Source organism: Ceratotherium simum, unplaced genomic scaffold (genome assembly GCF_057802395.1).
Source record: "Ceratotherium simum simum isolate JZ-2026a unplaced genomic scaffold, ASM5780239v1 HiC_scaffold_43, whole genome shotgun sequence".
NCBI classification, from domain to species: Eukaryota; Metazoa; Chordata; class Mammalia; order Perissodactyla; family Rhinocerotidae; genus Ceratotherium; species Ceratotherium simum.
Window position 1 is genome coordinate 8,175,283 of NW_028261259.1, and position 21,403 is coordinate 8,196,685.

General features: G+C 37.9%; 1 pseudogene; it reads right to left on the minus strand.

The window, feature by feature from the left end:
* Positions 1 to 3,004: 3,004 nt before the first annotated feature.
* Positions 3,005 to 20,918, minus strand: LOC147911528 (vomeronasal type-2 receptor 116-like; annotated as a pseudogene).
* Between the last annotated feature and the right edge of the window lie 485 nt (positions 20,919 to 21,403).

The window sequence follows — 21,403 nt, forward strand, 5'->3', positions numbered from 1 at the left end:
GTGTTAGAATCCATGCAAGAGATTTGTTAGGTTACTGTAGAGTGGTCAGAAAGGGTTTCCTTGAGATGATAATGCCTGCAATGATGCTAAAATGAGTCAAGCAAGCTAGTTCAAGGTAGAGAGAGAGTGTATCATTTTGGGTGGAAATGATAAAAAAAGTTGATTTTTTTGGCTATAAAAGTTAAATTACTAAATGGAGGAAGGCAACTTTTGGACCCTACAGTCCTCATCCAGAGCTTTTCCATTTCTTTGGGAGAACGAGGCCGACAAAATAGAGGTGGAGAGCCAGCCCTGAATGCTTAGTGGTGAAAGTTCAGTGGTCACCGCTTCGGTGGCCCATGTTGGTTTCCTGATCATGGAACCACACCATCTCTCTGTGAATTGCCATGCTGTGGTGGTGGCTCACATAGAAGAACTAGAATGATTTACAATTAGGATATGCAACTATGTACTAGGGTTTTGGGGACAATAATAAAAGAGGAAGATTGGCAACAGATGTTAGTTAGCTCAGGACAAATGTTTCCCTTCAAAAATAAAAATAGATGTGGAGAATGTCGCTGCAAGGCATATACTCACCTATCTCATTAGAAATCTCATTCTCTGGGCAGGGAATGCAGTCAAAACAACAGGCAGCCTTGCTTTCCTGAATGCTCTTCCTGAATCCCGGATGCAACTCTTTCTGCATACAGAGTGTGGAGTCTGGAGAAAATCAGATAATACTCGGTAACTGATGTGACTTTTACCTAATTTTCCAGTAACTAGAGTGTTTTAGAGTATTGGGTCTTAACAAACTTAATCTTGAAATATCTAAATCCAATTCATTGGTTGGATGCCATGCTTATTGTATGATATAAAACACTGGTACACCTCAGACATATTGTGGGTTTGTTTCCAGAGGACCAAAACAAAGCAAATACTGCAGTAAAGTGAATCACACCAATTTTTTTATTTCCTAGGGCATTAAGAAGTTATGTTTACTTTATACTGTAGTGTAATAAGTGTGCAATAACATTATCTCTAAAAAACATGTACATAACTTAATTTTTTTTAATTTATTACTAACCACCTTCTGAACCTTCAGCAACTTGCAGCCTTTTGCTAATGAAGGTCTTGCTTCCATCTTGGATTATTTGTAAAAGAAAAAATTACTTCAGTTGGAAGTGAATTGTTAAATTCCCATATGTGACCCTTTATGAAGCTCTGAGGGGGCACAAAACCCCAAGAAGATTTTGGTTATTCATGTGTGGTGTAAGTAATTATGATTTGGTTCAACCCACCTCAGTAATTCCCGTGTCCCACTCAATCACCTCGTCAGATAAAGACAATACTTGACCATGTGGAGCATGTGGGGAATATTCTCCTACTTTCACCTTAAGTCCAAGCCCGTCTGGAAAATTCCCAAAGTTGAGAATGGTTTACTCTGAATCTGATTTTCCTTCATCAGCCAAATTCATTGAATCACCAGCAGGATTGTTAAATTCTATGTTCCTCAGAAAGGGGTGCAGCTAAAAGAGACACATCATCCTGTGGTGAAGTGGGCCCGGGTTTTAAAGAAAAAAACCCTGAATTGGGGACAGCCTTTCATTGTCTGTAATCATTGTTTCATAATGTAGCTTTATTACAAGTATTCAATGAAGTAAAGCAAATTAAATCATATGGAGAATTAAAATATCATAACGTTTCTAAAGTATCTCTTAGTTTCAAGAAAAAATGCCTAAAGACAAGAATATCAAGACGATCAGTGGTGATAGGATTCAGACAAATCTCGAGTACAAGGTCCAATCTAGCCACCCTCATGCATTCTCTGAATTTTTCCAGACCATCAATCTGCAAAATGATGTTAGCAATACCTAAATTTGTGGCAGAATTAAATGAGATCATTTATGTAAAGTATTCACTATTAAGTTCAGCACAAGATAGGCACATAAAGGGCAGGTTCTCTTCTTCTTGGCATTGAAGAGCTTCATTGGAGAAGACAGGATATTCCCTATTGAAACGTTAGGCTGGCAGAATGTTGGGATCCTTTGTGACACAAAGCATTGATATTGACTCATAGCTCACTTCCTCGTTGCAACTAGAACGTTCTTGTAGATGACTTACTACCCAGGACTTGATTTACCTCCTAGAGAGTGAAACAAGTACAGAAACTCTTGTGCTTTTCTTGGAGAAAGAATCCTAACTGCTTGGTTTCAGCACCTGTGGAACCCCATAAGAAAGTCACTTTTACGAGTGTACATGCTGTTAAGTGGAAGAGACTTCACCTGCCAGGGACAAAACCCCAGACATTCCCCACATCCCATTGGCTGCCTTTCTGCATGTTGAAGAAGCAGCTTGTGAAGGCTCCAGGCCACAGCATACACAGCATTTGACACACTGTAACTCCATTCAGTCATGCTTGTGTCAAAAATCTGCCAAGACAACCATCCCAAGGATCATTGGGTGGACAAATCTCCAGTGTTTTACAGTCAGACTCAGAAATCGTGCAAGGAATAAAGGGGACCCACAACATTGTGAGGTAAATGTCTTCTGGATATTTGGAAGGGTTAACTGTCTGGATAAATTTTTCAAAGCCAGGGACCTCACTATGGTGGTGTCAAAAAATGAGAGTCCCGTGGACTGAGTCAAGGATGAAATCTCTCTCACTGTGGATAAAATCCCACTGTGATGTCGTGACCCAGACTTTCCATATCACTAAATACTCCCGAGTAGAAAAGCTCAAGCTTATGAAAGACTTGGCGTCACCATAAATGATAACCACATTCCCTTCTGTTTCCTATACTTGCAAATTATATGGCCATGACCTTGAGTAATATGACTTTTCAGTGACAGGGATCATTTCCACAAAGACTGCACAGATTCAATTCCTGTAAATCTCTCCTCTCAAGTCTGAGAGAAACTCAACACCTTTCTTGTCTTCTGAGATGACCAGCCCCACCCAGATCCAACTGAAATGAAGTAGCAAAGAGACCATGCCAATGGCAAGAGATGTGTCCCTGAGGGTCATCTAATAGAGAAATGGAAACTGCTCATCATCATTCAGGGTAAGATCAAAAGGACCATAGGTAAGCTAAAAGGAAAAGACAATTGGAAGCAATATGAGGACAATGATTGGCAAAAATCACACTCTCAGTCCTGAAGGCTGTTCAGCAACACCTGGAGTGGTAGAAGGGGACAATTGCTCATTTCATTTTCTAATCATTTTACACTCCCTGAAAGCCTTCTAGAAAATAAGATCAGTCAGCGTTCCAGGAAACTGCTTTGTCTCCTTCCTCCTCAACCTTCTCTCTACTCCAAATAAAGGAAATGTCATACTCCATCAAGGTCCTGTACACCTACCCTTTGAGATCATATCCTTTGAGAGATGCACAAACCCCGTCTCCTCCTCTCTTCCTTTTTAGGCACCTGAGAATGGCACCAAAGTCTACATGGTTTCATCTCTCCCCATCCCACCCAGTCTTACCTGTAGAAATTTGTACAGTTCCAGCAGTGTTCCAATCTGGGCAGAAATTGCCCAGGTGGTTCCTGTAAGGACCACTAGAGACTTTCTCTCTCTCCTGCAGTCGTAATTAGGGATGTCCTTGCCCAACTCTGAGAGCCAAATCAGGGACCTCTCCAATGTCCTCTGTTCACTGGGCAGGGCATTATAGAGATCAAATTCCAGAGACATGTCGGGCAAAATATGAGGGTTCCTGTTGATTTCCTCAATGGCAAAAACCAAGGCCAGAACATACTGGTAGTTCTTGTACTGAAACCTGCATAGAAAGATAGGGATCCTTAGGGAAAATACTCAAAATGATTTCCTTCAAATGCAATACAATAACTTCATTCAAATGAATTTGCTATTGACTCGAATGTCTGTGGCAACAGATGGCTCTTCTGAATCCTTAGAGTTTATAACTAAGGAAAATCACATGACTCCAGCTGTGGAACATCCTTACTGAATTCCACACTCATGTATGAATCTGGTTAAATACACAGAAGTACAATGAATGGAAAAACAGATCACATTCAGAGTAGACTTGTAAATGGCTCTTTGGTTCAGGAGCCAAAATGCTTGTTTATAAGAAAACACCATTAAATCCTTCCTAGAAGAGCAACAATATTAGCATGAGATTAGACAGACATAGCCCTGGGGAGGAAGAATAATTGCAACTGAAAGATACATGACAAGCCTAGACGCATGACATGTGCAGGTTGAGAATGGTGCAACAGAAGGCTGTCAATCAAATTGCCTAAGCCTCTGCCCCCTCAAACCTCAAAGGCCTGCCACCATCAAAACCAGGAAACTAAGGTGAACTTCAGAGATCCAATGAAGGAGGAATCATCAACAGGCAGGAACAATTGAAAGAATCAAGAAGGACTGAAAGGACTAGAAACACTTAGGAATCTAAGAAAGAGAGCATTGTAAAGTTTAAAAAGCTTCTCATCCATTTCTTATTTTAAAAATATAAAATTAAAATTAATCTTTAACGGTACCTATTCCTGATAGCCCATGTTGTCTTCATCTTTTCTACAGACTTTCTACACACAAATAACACCTAAGCCAAAGAAAATTCTCTGCATTTCTATTGCCTGGAATCTGTAATACCATCAAGAATAAAATAGAGCAGTCACTTGTATTTATTTCAAGTGTTCTATTATTTGAGGATTGATTAGTACCCTAGTTCATGCTCACTGCTTGTTAATGCTCCCCGTGTCCTTGTGAAGAATAGGTGTTCTTCACTTGTTGGGTATAGTGTTCGATGTTTATCCACTAAATCAAACTTGCTAATTTGTTTTTCAAATATTCTATTATTAGATATATGTTATGGTTTGCCTCAAAGGAAAGTTTAAATTCTTCACTATGATGATATATTATTTCTACTTCTCCTCTTGCTCTGCCTCCTTCTCCTATACTACCTCCTCCTCCACCTTCTTTTTCTTCTTGTCTTCTCCTCCTTCTCCTTCTCCTTCTCTTCCTTCTCCTCCTTCCTTTCTTAGTTGAGGCTATATTATCTTCACATGACATCGTGTGTAGTATAGCAACGACTATAACTTCATGATCAGTTGAACTTATATAGCATTGGGAATTAATAACTTCATTCCTAATTATGCTTTTTTTCTCATCTGTTTTTTCTCATATTATTATAGCTACCCTGGGTTGATTTTTGATTGGTATTTTCCTAGCATATCTTTATATCTTCTATTATGTATTGAATTTCTAGTTTTCCGTGTTTTTTTTGTTTTCACGTCTTCTGAACAAGATACAGCTAAATTTGTCATTGTCCCATCAAATTTAACTATCTGTATTTAAGTGGAGAATTTATTCCATTTACATTTGTTGTGATTATTTATATCCTTGTTTTGCTCCCACTATCTATATGTTTTCCTTCTATTTTTTCCACAAGTTTTATTATGTTATTTCCCATTAAAATTTATTGATTTATACTTGTTTTCCATATTCTCTTGTATCTCCTCTATTTGGGTGAGAGTTATATTCTCTACTTCTATTTTACCACCAGCCCATATTGCCTGAAGTGGATATAGTTTCTTATCTCCTGAGAAATTTATAGACCCTTTAACTTTCAGTTTTACCCTCAAGAATCACTTGTTTTTGTTGTACAGTATTTTATTTCTCTTTTTTCTTTACTCTCTCTCATATCTCCATATCTACCTTATCTTTCATGTTTTCTAGTTCCTTGTCTTTCTATGCTGCATTCTGTTTCCTTCAGAATTCAAATTTAGTTTTCTATTCTCTCTTCTGTTGTAGAACTCATCTATGGAGTTTTAAAACTCAACATTTATTTATTTTTCATCTCTTAAAGTTCTATAAGGCCCTTTGACAAATATGTCAGATCATTTCTAGAGTCTCCTGTTTGATTTTGTTATTCCATTTTTTGTCGTTCCATTTTTTATACACATTTATTTTATATCTTGAAGTTGGTAAATGTAATATTGGAGGTTTTAGTGTTTAAATCTATTGTTTTATTTTTAATTTGCTCATGATTTGATGACTCTTAGCGACAATGGCATGTATTCCTTATTTGTTTGATGAACTTTGATCGTGAGCTCATTTTTGTCTGATTTTAATGTGTACAGAATATAAGGCTTTAGTTTAGATTCTTTCCTCCAAGGAAGAATGTCACTGGTTTCTGTTCACAGTCATGTGAGGTGACACCAAGCTAAGTGACATTTTTGTTTGACTCACAACTAATCTGTGACTCCCAGATTCATTCCCTCAAGTCACTGGTGACTCAAAGACAAATCCTTTAATTAGAGGATCATACTGGCCTTAGACAACTGAGTGAATCCAAATTTGTCTAGTGCTTACAATTTCCTTCTTCTTTCCTTTGAGATTTGGCTTACTTCATGTGAACTCTAGAATGTAATAAAATTATATTTTATGGAAGATATTGTTATGTAGAGGGAAAGCCCTTAGAGGTATCTAGTCCTCCATACTCCTAGTATTTCATTCTTTTGGATACTCCATTGGATTTCTTTCTTTTAATACAAATTCTTTCTTTAAGTTGAAAGGAAAATAAATTTTAAAATGAAACGTGTGAGCTTGGGAGCATAGAAATAATTTACACGCTATTCAACAAAATAAGTTTATGATATAGAAAATTTTATAGACCAGTAATGTATGTATGGATTAGGTACATTTAACTGAAACTGAGAACCTCTATTTAGAACATATTTAATCAAACTTTAGGAGAAAAATCATCGAGATGCACACTCCAGGAACATTCTCTTTCTGTGAGGTGCACACACACTACACATATACCTGATGGTCATGTGACAAGCCATGGTATCGCCAACTTTAGTTCAAATTAGTTCAGATGTTATATGATCAATTAAACTTGAAGAAAGGAGAGTGTCCAGAATGTCCAGAAGCCCCGTGTGTTCCCAAAGTTAGAGCATTAAATACTGAGAACAAGGAAGATTGGGGCAGGTGTTGTAGAAACAAGTTGCAATGTCTAAAGAGCAGAGACAGCATCCACATTAAACTTTTTGCAGATTGTGTGAGATTTCTGAAAATAAAGCACTCCTTTCTGAGGAAAAATGAAGAACGTTTGTGTGTCAGTTGGGGCCTCCAAATGCTGAGGTGGAGTTAGGAGTACAAGAAGATTATTGTGGCATAACACCTGTGAAGAATAAAAGGCTTGGGTAGGGACAGCCCTCACACTGAGACACGGATTTTACTGACTCTGAAATAAAAAAAAAAAAGAAATGTTTGGCACAGGAGCTTCCAATCACAATGTGGATATGCTAGTCCTCCAGCACCACTCGAGACCTACTGAATCAGAATGTCTTGGGTGGGGTCCAGCAAACCTTCTGTGTTTTAACGAGCCCTCCAGATAATTCAGATCCATAATCAAGTTTGAGGATGATGAGTTTCAAAAAAAAAGCACCATACCCTAGAAGTAAACACTGAAAAAGTAAAACAATTGTCTAAGTACTTTGTGTTAATGTGTTTTTTTAAAATGCAAAATACAAACTACTTTAAAGAATGTGCATAAAATTTAAAACCATCTTGAACCAAGAGCTTAATCTATACCTAGAGACAATGAATTTGAGGAAAAATAAAAGAAGTAAAATACTAATTAATTTTTCATCCAACATTGAGGAGTCGGTGAGGCAAGACTTCAGATTCTGGGTTCTTCTTATTTCTCAAATTAAAAATATTGTAAAATAGGGGCCAGCCTGGTGGCATAGTGGTTAAGTTTGCACACGCTGCTGGTGGCCTAGTGTTCGTGGGTTCAGATCCCGGGTGCGGAATTATGCACTGCCCAGCAAGCCATACTGTGGTGGTGTCCCATGTAAAGTAGAGGAAGATGGGCATGGATGTTAGCCCAGGGCCAATTTTCCTCAGCAAAAAAAAAAAAATTTCTAAAATAGAATGTGAAAAAGATGTATATATCCACCATGGTGGAGAAATGTTTAATAAGGAAAATTACTTTAAATGGAGCAAAACTAGGAAAAAAGAAAAAAAGCAAAGTACGAAATTTAAAAGTAGAACCACAGAGATAATGCTACATATATCCATTATAGAATACTGAAGTTACTTTAATCATTTTTTCAATATTGAATGTTACTCAACAGTCCACGAAGACACAGGAAAATAACACTGACACAGATGCTGCAAGAAAGGGGATTGTCAGTGATATTCCATACATGTGCTCACAAATTAAAGGAACAACTAATATGAAACATTTATATATGAATGTGTATATTGGTACACATATCTGAAGGCAAAATATTTAGGGAATAAAAGGTGGGTAGCAGTCAAAAAGTATATGTTCAATCATATATAAAAAAAAGGATTTTAAAATTATGAAGTAAAGTGAACCTAACTACAACCATAGAAAGACTATTCAACTAACTTCTAAGTCTTTGTCCAAAAACAGTCAATATAGGAATCGTACATATTGTTAAACTTGATCTATCATTAAATATTTTTGGAGACACACATATACAGACACACATGTGCTTGCATATAAATCTCAAACTTCCTACTCCAAAGCAAAGAAAGCATATTATTATAATATTAGGACCTATCCTCATCCAGCAAGCAATTTCTACATAGTAATCAATTCCTGAAGCCACCAGAAGAGAGATACATGGCCGACCACAGAAATTCTGACTCAGTAGCTCATCAGAGGAACAGGCAGATTTGAAGTACAGTTCCTTAAACAACTTGCACGCAAAAATGTTCATTAACTGCCAACATATCTTAAACAAATCAGACCATTTATAAGCCACTAATCACTCGCATGAATAACTCTTTGGTGAAACAGGAAATCAAACCAATGATTAGAAAGGAGTAACAAGGAGCCCTGGAGAGAGAGGAGAGAGAAAGGAAGAAGAGAAGAAAACTGTCTGTTCTGAGAGAAAATATCTGAGCATTAAATATCTTGAATAGTAAATAAAAATGAAAGTGAATTAAACTCAACTCAAAACAAGGAGAACGGAGAAATAAAACATAAAAAAATAATTTGGAAAAAGAGACTGAAGCAGAATTAAGAGTATAAAATAAATATAAAATAAGTCCAGAGGAAAAGTCATCAGTCACTCTGATTCTTTGGGAAACTCATTAAAATAGGCATCATTCAGACAAGTCTGATAAAGAAAAACTATTTGGGGAAGACAAACATCAACAACATTAGGTGAGAAAATGGCACCAGGAGCGAAGTCAGAGAGAATGTTGTGCATCTGCACATGGAGCTGCCTTTTGGGATCTCAGTGATAAAGCTGCTTTTTAAATGAAACTGGAATTACTCAAACTGGCTCAAATAGAAAATAGAAAGTTATACAAATGTTCTTTATGGATTCTAGATAGTTTTTAAGAAAGAAAACTACAAATATATGGTGGGTTGGATGTATTTACAGATTAATTGTTTCTAAAACTTAAGAATAGATATTTACTCAACCAGGAAACTCTTCCAGAATATAGAATAAGAAGGTATATCTCTATTAATTATGAAGTTAACATGAGCCTGTTACCAGCATCAAAAAGAAGATGTGAGCAAGGAATCATCTTAAACAAACTTTAGAAATTAGATAAACTTTTAATATCCTCACATTTAGTGTCCTCATATTTCTGCCAGGAAAAAAACACAATATGCTCATGAAGTATATAAAGCATTTGATAAAATTCAGGATCCACTTCTCTAAAACACATTCTTTTTGTAGGACACTTCCTTAACATGCTTTTGTAAAAATAACTAACACCAAAACAAAAGCCCCCTCGAGTCCTTGTTTAAACCAAAGACACTAAATCACAACTACAGACGGGTGAGGGGCAGGCACACAAGATCACCCCCACCCAGGGACTCCTCTGTACAGGCTGGAATTCTCCCCCCAACAGATCTGAAGGTAGAGCACTATACAGCGGCAGATGAGGCAGAAGAAAGGGCAGAGACGGTGGAGTATGTTGGTGGAGAGAGCTGTCTCATAAGCTCCCAACCCTAAAAATTGGACACTAAAAGGAAGAAAACTGGAAAATATAAAAACACTGTTCTTCTCTTTGAAGTAAGCAGCAAAGTCAGTGGGACGAGACAGAGATAATAATGGACAGTTCTGGGAAGGTGGGGATGCCGGGGAAAGACAGGACAGGTGATGCAGTGCGCCTTGGTGTATCCATCTACAGATCATATAGGCATCATTCGTCATAAAATCAAGCAGAATATAAATAAAGAGGCACTTACCACTGCAAAGTGACATCCTTGCTAGGCTTCTTGATCCCTCTGTGTAAGAAATAAGTATAAAGGGGGAAAACCCCACCGATAACCACATCTCCATCCTTGTATGCACTGGGTTACATTCTCAAAAATCTGTCAGGATAAGCAAAATGATACACAAAGAGAGGAAACTGCAGCAACAGGAAGAAGAAAATCAAAAGGAGCATCTTAGAAGCCTCTGCAAAGCCCTGTGTCTGCGTGAGGTGTGAGACAGCAGAAGCAGACGTGAAACATGCAGCCTAAGGAGATATCTACACATGTCAAGTATAGTAACACACACACACGCACACACATATATGTATATGTGGTTTTTGTGGACTGAAAAAGCAATTCTAATGCCCTCTGACTCCTTTCAGCAGTCTCTTCCTCTCCCCTGGTGAGATCCAGACCACACTCTGCCGCGGGGCTCTGCATCTGAGGTCCCTTGTCCAGTTGAAAAACACCAGTTGGAAAACATGTTTGAGGAACATCCTCTCCAGCCTTAGGCACTATGATTTCATCCACGTCCGTGGATAGTAAGGCTTCAGGGACCACCTCCTCTTGGGCAGATGGGGTCCCAAACCTTGGCCAACAAGCTATCCACATGAATGCCATTTGTGATGTTGCAAAATAACTGCATCAGAGGATGTGATATCAAGTGTAAGGTGAAAGGTTCAGAAAGTATCCATGTCAGTCAGGGCTCAGCCAAGAACGTTCCAGCATCTCTCCTTCCAAAGTCAAAGATAGGCAGGGGCAGCTTCATACACCCAGGGCCCAGGACAGCCACAGGACATTCCATGTGGGACCCATGCAGGGCAGCACACTAATCATGAGTGCAGAAACACCATAAGCACATGAGTCACTGCCTGGGGAAGCAATAGTCAGGCTGAATTCAGAAAATTCCAAATCCATAGCTCAAGATCCATGCAAAAATAAAGCTACATTTTTGATTCTTAAAAATCTTCCTCCTTTCCTCTTCCTCAGTTCTTTTAACCTTGTTAATCCCAAAGATCAATATGGTGTGATCATCCACTTCTACACCTTTGGCAGTAGTTTCCTCCACTATTTATGCTGTTATGAGAATATGGGACTATGTGGGAAATTCCTTTATTTTTTCATCCTAAATTGGAGGATACAAGCTGGAACACACCTATGTTCCCATCACCCCAAACATCAATGACAAGGGCCACATCTATACATCTATCTGGCCCTGGAGCACAGGGCACTTTTATGGCAGGAAAATGATTATTCTGTATGATACTGTAATGGTGGGCACAGGATACATTCCCCAAAACCCACAGAATGTACAAGACAAAGAGTGAACCCTAATGTAAACTATAGTTCTTAGTTAACAATAATGTATTGATGGTGCTCAGGGCAAGCTACCACAAGAGGCGCCACTCTGGTATGCAGATTGTTTTGAGCTGAAGACAATAAGGACTCAGAGAACTCAGGAATAATATTTGAGTTTCCCCTCCCAAACTGCCTAAAGTATTTAAAACGAAAAATCTGTTTCAGGAAGGAGTTATTATCATGATGGCTGTAAAGATAATGTAGGATAGAGGTTACAATCGGAAAGGCACCAAGCCTCTTTTATCAAAAACTCTGTCTCTCCCTGACCACATTATCTATAGATGACCCTGAAAAGAATTGTCTTCCTGGCCTCTGAAGTCCCAGACCACTACCCACCCCCAACACGTTCCTCGCCTTTAGCTACAATACTTAAGCAGGCAGCTTAGACAGAGGGACGAGTTGCTCATTTCTGAGTTTCTCCCATGTATACATGTTATTAAACTTGGTATTATTTTCTCCTGCTAACCTGTCTTGTTAATTATTTGGCCAGCCATAAGAACCTTAAGGAAAAGGGCAGAGGGTGATTCTTCCTCTTCCCCCAACAGTATCAATCTTGGTTCCTGAATTATAGCTGATATACCACGCTAATGCAAGATGTTAATAATAATGGAAACCGTGCGTGTGAGCAGGGAGGGGGAGTATATGGGGACTCTGTACTTTCATCTCAATTTTTCCGTAAATCTAAAACAGCTCCAAAAACATAACATCTATTAATTATTTTGTTTACCAATCTGGTAGCCACTGGCCATATGTCATTATTGAGCATTTAAAATATGATTAGTCCAAATTGAGATATGTTATGAGTGTAAAATATGCATGGATTTTAAAAAAATTTGTATGACAAAGTGAATATAGAACATCTCAAAGATAATGTTTATACTGATCATATATTGAGACCATAATACTTCTTGACATACTGGGTTAATTAAAATATATTATTAAGATAAAAATACTAAAGTTACATGACTACTGAGTTGGGAATTGCAAAATGCATCCAATACACACAGACATGAGACTCTGGCTGAGACAAGGGCTTCTAGATTTTGTAACCACCACATAAACTTATGACTTACCACACTGAAACCCACCTCATCTGACTTGAGACAACACTACTGTTATGGGTTCAGTTGGTCCCCCCAAAATGTAGAAACATGTACAGAAACATGTATAGTGAACAGAAATGCTACTGATTTTTATGTTGATTTTGTATCCTTTACTGATTTCATTGATTAGATCTTAGATTTTTGGAAAAAAGTCATGACGTCATCTGCAAATTGAGACAATTTTAATTTTACTTTTCATATTCTGATGTCTTTTATTTTCTTTTTCTTCCCTGATTGCTCTGTCTAGCACTTCCAGTACTATGTTGAATAGGAGTGGTGAGTGTGGGCCCCTGACAATCTGTAAGAACCTGTTTTAGCTCCAAGTCCAGCTACCAGTCCATCTCAGGTCAGAGTTTGTCTTAGTCAACCAAACAAAAATTCACAAAGGCTAATCTCACCTCTCACCTTACCATACCAGGATTGGGCATTCAGACCCATTCAAACTACATTTTAATGGTCCCCAGGCCACAAAGATCCCCTCCGCTCAGTCCTTACGTCAAACACATAACTCCAGTTTCCTGCCAACTGCTGGAACACACACATTCTACATTAAGATAGTACCACTTGTCACACATTTCATCCTGGTGGGAGCCATGTTCCACATCCCACTTGCAAGCCTGTGTTCACCTTCTGGTGCTGATCTCGGTCCACTTCCGGTGCACGTCTTGGTTCACTTCTGGTGCAGTCACAAGTGCTCCATTGACGGCCTGACTCTGAACCAGCAGGAAGTCCAGCATCTAGTCTGCTGAAAAGATGCCAGGACAGCGGCTAACATTTTGAGATCCATGGTCTCCCTACCTATCCCCCTCGTCTGAAGTCTAGCACACTCTTACTCTTAACCTCATGATGACAAGTCAAGGGACTTTGTGGAAACCCTCCAGGTTGGGCAACAGTTGGAACTGGGTCGCTGGAATAACCCAAAGCTGATCCCTTGTTGGGTGGAGGAAGTGAGAATTTAGGCTCAGGGTTTCAATGTCTTTGAACAAGTCTAGCCTAATGCTATGTATGCCGATCGAATATATAGTGGGTTTTTTTCTTCTTTGTATGTGTAGATGTATTAGTTCTAGATGTATCATGTTGTCATGTCCTTCCTTGGCACAGCCACGTTAAGTTTCCATCTAGATATTTACATACAAAGACATATTGCAACTATGTAACCTCTCTTTGCATTATTGCAGACAAAATTCCTCTATGAAATATCTATTTACAAGCCATAGTTAAGTGTTTCCATACATCCATTTCCTCAGACAAAAATAATATTGGGGCCTGCCCACGTGGCGTGGTGGTCAAGTCCCTGTGTTCTGATTTTGTGGCCCAGGGTTCACTGGTTCTGATCCCGGGCACAGGCCTATGCACCACCCGACATTTAATGCACCACTCCTCAAGCCATTCTTGAGGAGTGGTGCATCCCACAGAGAACAATTAGAGGAGACTTGGCTCAGATGTTAGCTCAGGGGCATTCTTCTTCCCTAAGTGATAATGTGGATAACAATGTTGATGGAGATGTAGATAACTGAAAATTCACTCTTGTCTTTGTCAAGTGCATCTGGGTAAAGGGTACCTTGGAATCATAGGACATTAAAACTCAAAAACGCTTTTCAAGCTCTTCATAATGAAGATGAAGAAAATCTAAAGAGGTTAAACTATTTGACCAAGATTAATTCCTGGAACTAGAGTGAGATCCTCTAATTCTCAGTAGGTACATTGTCATAAGATCTCTAGCACTAAATAACCAAGAGAGGGAAGTCTGTTGACTTCCAGGTAGAAAAGGTTCCCCTTCACGTTTTTGTTTTCTCTCTCTTAAATGATTGCTTTGCCCTGACAAAGAATTTATCTGGTGTTTATGCTACACTTCAGAAGAGGAAAATGCTCCTGGCAAACATTATTGTGATTCAGTGTGGCACCAGAGAGCCCAGTCATTTAAAAATGAGAATAGAAAGAATAAGATAAATAATATTAGAGAAGAAGAGAAAAATCTATTATTTTAGTGAGAAATAACTTATAAAATTTAGAATTTTAAATAAGTTGACTAATGTGAATAGACACCAGATAACCATATAAAAAATATCTTTATATTAGCAAGAACTATTTTAAACTTATAAGTAATTATTCTAATCTTAGGAGAAATAAAATATTTAAAGTATTGGATTTATGCAACATGATGCCATATGTAGTTATATAATTTATAAGTTATGAAAGATAAATGAAGAAGATTATAAAGATATACCAAAGGACATAAAAGCTCTGAAGAAATGGAGAGATATACTACAATTATGAATGAAAATAATATCCATTTTTCAAGAATCATTCAGATTCACTGTATTTAAAATCAACTTTTAAAATGATACAGTAATTGTTTTATAGACAATAAGATATCCCTTTGCAAAATAAAACACTGGACCATCGACTAACATTATTCACAAGTAAATCACTCCAAATGGATTATAAGGGCTAAAATTAAAAGTAAAAATGCTCAGTGCATAACAGTGGTGGATGACAATACAGGAGAATATCTATGATCATAAAATTAGTAAAGTTATTCTTAATATATATTCTTAAAGATGTGTTGTGTCATTTACTAGTGTCCAATTGACCAAAGCAATTTACAAGGCCAAGTCCACACGGAGTCAAAGTGGGAGGGTTCTACCAAAACACACAGATGGAGGGAGAGAACTGATGTGTGGACATTTATGTAAAATACCACAGATAATTTCAGAGAAAAATTAATCTGAGGTAATATTCATATTTGTGTATTTGTGCATTTGAATGCCCGAGGATCATTGTACAAAGCCAAAAGATATGTAAAGCAATAAATTAATTTGAGATGTAAGGTAAATTTACTTGATATTTTGTGTGTGTGTGTGTGTGTGTGTGTGTGTGAGGAAGATCAACCTTGAGCTAACATCCATGCTAATCCTCCTCTTTTTGCTGAGGAAGACCGGCTCTGAGCTAGCATCTATTGCCAATCCTCCTCCTTTTTTTCCCCAAAGCTCCAGTAGATAGTTGCATGTCATAGTTGCACATGCTTCTGGTTGCTGTATGTGGCACGCAGCCTCAGCGTGGTCAAACAAGCAGTGTGTCGGTGCACACCCGGCATCCGAACCCGGGCCTCCAGTAGCGGAGTGATTGCACTTAACTGCTAAGCCAAGGGGCTGGCCCTTTACTTGGTACTTAAAGTCTGCTTGCAAAAATTTGGTAGTTTATTTTTCAGGTGTATGCAAATTCTGGTGAAAAAAATATATATATTGATTATTTTCAGTTGAACCAGTTATATTTCTTAACCCTCTCGATTGGTTTCTCTCTGGCCTTAGGAAGATAATGTAGCACTTGGGGGCAAAGATGCAGCCTAATAGCTCCACACTGGAGAACAAGATGGACAGGCTCTCCACGGCCACCATTATCTTGCCCTTGGTGTAGTGGCAGAGGGGGAGGAAAGTGACCCAGATGCTGCAAAACACCAGCATGCTGAACGTCAGGAACTTGGCTTCATTAAAGCTGTCAGGCAGGTTCCAGGCCAGGAAAGCCACAGTGAAGCTGCCCAGGGCCAAGGAGCACAGGTATCCCAGGACACAGTAGAAGGCAGTGACTGAGTCCTTGTTGCACACGATGAGGATGTGGCCGTGTTCAGAGTGTGCATCTGTGTCAATGAAGAAGAAGAGGTTCTCAGCCAGATCCAACAGAGACTCAGCTGGATAAAGGAGCATATGGGAATGATGAAGTTAGGTGTCCCTGACACCAACCACTGCCACATCCTTCTCCCTGGTGCAGTGACCTTGAAGGCCACCACCACAGTACTAGTTTTTGCCAAGACAGTGGAAAGAGCCACAGTAAAAACAACTCTAAATGTGATTTGTTGAAGAATGTAGGTGGTTGTGTTGGGTCAGCCGATGAAGAGTAAGGAGCAGAGGAAGCAGAGAGTGAGGGAGATGAGCAGGAGGTAGCTGAGATTCCAATTATTGGCCTTGATTACAGGAGTGTCTCGGTGCTTCACAAAGACCCCAGGGACCACTGCTGTGACAACAGAGAAACAAGGAGCTGTGTAAGCCAGAGCCTTCCCTAAAGAATCTTCAAATGCCAGAAATGTCACAACTTTCAGCAGGCTGCGATTTCTCTCATTGTTTGCATACTGGCTTCCTGGACGCCCTATACATTGATCTCTATTTGAAAAGGAAAGGAAAGTCTTGGTGTTTCAGTCAGCCACTCTTTCATATTCCCAAGACAAAAAACAAAATCTCATTGGCATTATAGGGCCCACAGCCCACACCTTATTTGGTTGTGAGACACAAAGTTGCAGAGACTTACGTTAATAATATTCACATTAAACAGTCCCGTCCTATGTCAGAAGGCTCTTAGCTTCAAGTAAGTGATAATCCACCTCCAAAAGTTCCAAGTTTGGGTCTTGTGTTAGTTGGATGTGTCCATAAACTTGTGGGTTTAGGGGCGAATATTTTAGGTGGTGGGGATTTTGCAACACACCAGTGAGGTACTGGGAAAGTGAGGCAGGGAAAGGACGGTGGAGCATCAGGGACATCAAGTGCTTTACCACTGTGCTCACCTAGAGCTCAATCGCTCTGGGGAGCACTGTGAGACAAGAAGAACTCATGGGAACAAGTCATCTTAGCTGAGGATGAGGCAGCTGCAACACATACGCAGGCATGCCCATCAGCTATCATTCAAGGGCTGCGCCCTGGGCTATGAATTTGTATTTGGCAAACTTTTACTTTAAAGTGACAGAGGACAAATATTTTAGGCTTTGTGGGCCATAGGGTCTCTGCCACAACTACTCAACTCTGACCTCGGAACATGAAGCAGCCATTCTTATTGTTGACAGTGGGCATTCTTTTCTCTTCCTTATTTCTACAAATAATATTAGAACAATGCAATTAACATAATTACAGCTTTTCTTTTTGACTCACTTTTCTATATAAATCCTGTTTCTCGATATTTCTAACTCGATTTTTGTTTCATAAAAAATGTAGTAAAATTCTTAACTTTCAAAGTAAATTCCTTTGATAAAGTGGTTTGAATTGCGTTAAAGCTAAAATTTATTTACACAAGGATACAGACTTTTGTAATATTCAGACATTCCATTTGGGAAATTTAATGGCGCTAAATTTATTCATTTTCTTTTGCATTTCTCAAACATATTTTTAGCAAAAATTAAAACTATGCTTCGCATAACATACAGTAACTACTTACTCAGTACACTTCCTCCATTATGCCTAGCTATTAGAACCCCAATTTTGAGTGAACAAAGCCAATTGTGACAGATCTAAGCTAATTTTTGCCAGAGTGTGCTCCACCTCACTTGTGGGTTATGCGCCATGGACATAAATCAATGACAATCTGATTGTATGGTCTCTTTCTTGCACTAAATTAAACGTGAATCAAATAGGATGCTATAGCCGATTCTTCCTCTTTCTTTCCCATGTGGATGATGAGCAGTGGCAGACACTTGTAAAAATAAAATCCAACACACTAAGCATATTGCAGCAAAAGTTATATGGAGACTGACTCTTTGTTATCAAAAGGTTGATAGAAAAAAGAAAACTTTGCATCTGTCTATTTCTGAAATTCTTGTAACAAATAACAAATGTCATGATTTAAGGCCACTATGAGGTTCTCTATCACTTTCAGCTGAACACACGTTAATTAATGTACTTTGTGCATTACATTTTACTGTTTATGAGAGTGAGAAATGAGATTTTAATACTGCATTATCAAACACTTTACTATTGATATGTAGGAAAATCATTACTATTGAAACATTAATTTCTCTTTTATTTATTTATTTATTTATTTATTTATTTATTTATTTATTTATTTATCTTTTGATTGAGGAAGGTTAACCCTGAGCTATCATCTGTGCCAGTCTTCACCTATTTTGTATGTGAGTTGTCGCCACAGCATGGCTGCCGATTGGTGTAGGTCTATGCTAGGATTTGAACCCATACACCCAGGCCACCAAAATGGAGCATGCTGAATTTTAACCACTACACCACAGTGCCGGCCCGTTATATTATTTTAGATCCCCCTAATTCATTAGATATTTTTGCAGTCTAATTTAAAGTATTTTTTTGCATTATGTAAGTAAACACAGAAGCAGATTCCACTGGTTGCATATTCATGACCCATCTGTCGCCTTCCTTCCAGTAGCTCAGTTGTGCTTTGACATTCAACTTCTTCCATGAGGCCATGTGATTGAGGGGAGGTTGACAGCTCTACATCAATTATAGTTGGCCCCACTGGGACGATGTCTTTTTGAGTGACTCTTACAAAGTCAGGGGGAATAGATGCCCACACTTTTTCATCTTTCTGTTCACTTGCTATAGTATAATACTTTAAACAGCTCAGCCTCAGAGACCATAAGGAGCCCAGCCTGTAGACAAAGCTGAGAACCAAAGAAGACAGAGCAAATTATGAGACTATCATGTGTGCTTGATTATAGTTTTGAGCTGGTGAATTCTCTAATCCTGGAGTCATTCTATCACTGGCCCTCTTTTGTTAAATTGTTTCACTATTTTTTTGTAAAAAGTGATATTTATGACTACATTCATCAAGTAAATAACAAATGAAATAAAACATATTTCCTTCTCCATCTTTATAATGCAACACTGTGCTTTACTTTTTCTGGCTCAAACAATCATCGTAGTAAAGTAGTCTGGTCTTTTTTATGGGATATAATATATATTTTTTAAAATACACATTTAGTTTGTTTTCTTTTTAATTTATAGCCAGATGCGTTGTAACAACAAACATAATTTTTAAACATGCTCTCCCCTTCAGCCCATTTTTTATTCTGTAATATGTTATTTCATGCGTTATTTTACTGGACAGAACATTTAGCAATGTCAAGAGATTACTTTGGTAATAAGTATGCATGAATTGTTTGTTGTTTTCTTTGGTAAGACTGGAATAATGTACTTAAATATGATGGGGTTTTTTTTTCGTTATTTACCTATTCCATCATCATCCATGATAAGTCTTTTCTCATCTCATTCCAGCCATATTAGTCTAATTCCAAATGTCTAAATATGCCACATAAAATATTTTAAAAACACTTAATTGAGGTATGACTGACATACAAAAAGCTGTACATATTTAATGTATACAACTTAATGTGTTTGGAGATAACATACACCCGTGAAACCATCACTACAATCAAGTCCTTAAACTTACTCATCATCTCCAAATGTTTCCTCCTGTCCTCTTTATTTTTTTAATTTAACTTCCTTTTTTAAAATACTTTTTTTCTTTTGAGGTGGGAAGACAACATAAATCTACCCTCCTAGTAAATTTTTAAGTCGACAATACAATATTGTTAACTGTAGGCCCATGTTGGGCAGTAGGTCTCCAAAACTTATTCATCTTGCATAAACTTTGTTGTTCAAACTTCTATTGCCAAGAATTCCCTCTTCATCTTGAAATGACAAATCCCCACATATTTTTAAAAACTCAACAAAACATTGGCTTTCCCTGAAGAATTATCTGATTTATCCAAGTAAGACTATCTACACTTGTTGACTCTGCTAACCTCTAACTACCTTTACTATGGCACGTTTCAAATTGCCCTGCTATTCTTTTTTCACATGTAACTTACTATGATTTCTTGGAAAGCAGGGCCTTTATCTTATCAAGTTTGCATGCTCAGTTCATTGTTCATATCTTCTACTAGAGTAATAATAATATAATATATCCATTCATTTATTGAATCTTTAGTTCCGGTTTTTGCACACCTACTATGTGTAAGGCATAGTGCTCGTCACCTGGGTGTAAAGATATGAATAAGGGGCATGTCCTAAGACACCCACACTTACTTCCATCATAATTCCATGTGTGTTATTCTGTGATCAAGATGAGTATATGGTGCTACGGAATCTCTAAGTGTTTGCCTAACACAACATGTGGTTTAAGAGCTGTATTCCCTTGAGAAGAGCTGCTTCAGCAGAACCTAACAATGTGAGTATAAAGAAGCCAGATCAAGGTAACTCCCAACATGTATTGATTACCTAAATGAATGTATTGAATGAGTGAATGAAATAGTTGAAAATAAAGAAGAAATGTGATGGTATAGGTTAATCCCAGACCCTTTACATTTTATTTGGGGACAAAGAAGGTCTGAGAGAAAGTGATTGTAATTATGTAATTTTGCCAGTTCATACCTGTCTGATTACATATTTCTCTCTCTGGGCACAATACACAGTCAAAGCAGCAGGTAGCTCTCTTCCTGAGGGATTTTCCTGAATCCTGGCTGACAGAGCATCCTACAACCATAGGGGGGAGTTTGAAAGAAGAGAATTATTGATAATACTGAACAATACTATATAATTGGATAATATTTTATTATTTTATAATATTGAATAATTGATAATATTGTTTAAATTATCTCACAAACTATCCTAAAGATCACCTCTAAGATGTGACATGATTGATGCACCCAGGGAAAGCAAAATAAAATCAAGGTCAATCTGCAGAAAAGAGTTCCCAACGTGAAGATACATAATGATTTAAAAGATTTTCCATCTCAATGACTAGGACACTTGTTTGTTTTAAGGAAATGTGGCATTTGAACATGAATCATATTTGTTATTGCCAAATGTGATTCTGAATATGATATTCCTGGATTAATTTTTTGAACTATAAGCAGATTTTACCTTAATAATAAATAATATTTAAATTCATAGAATACATTTACATGAGAATTGTTTGATTAGTACAAATTGCAATTATTGAATTTATTTAGTAATA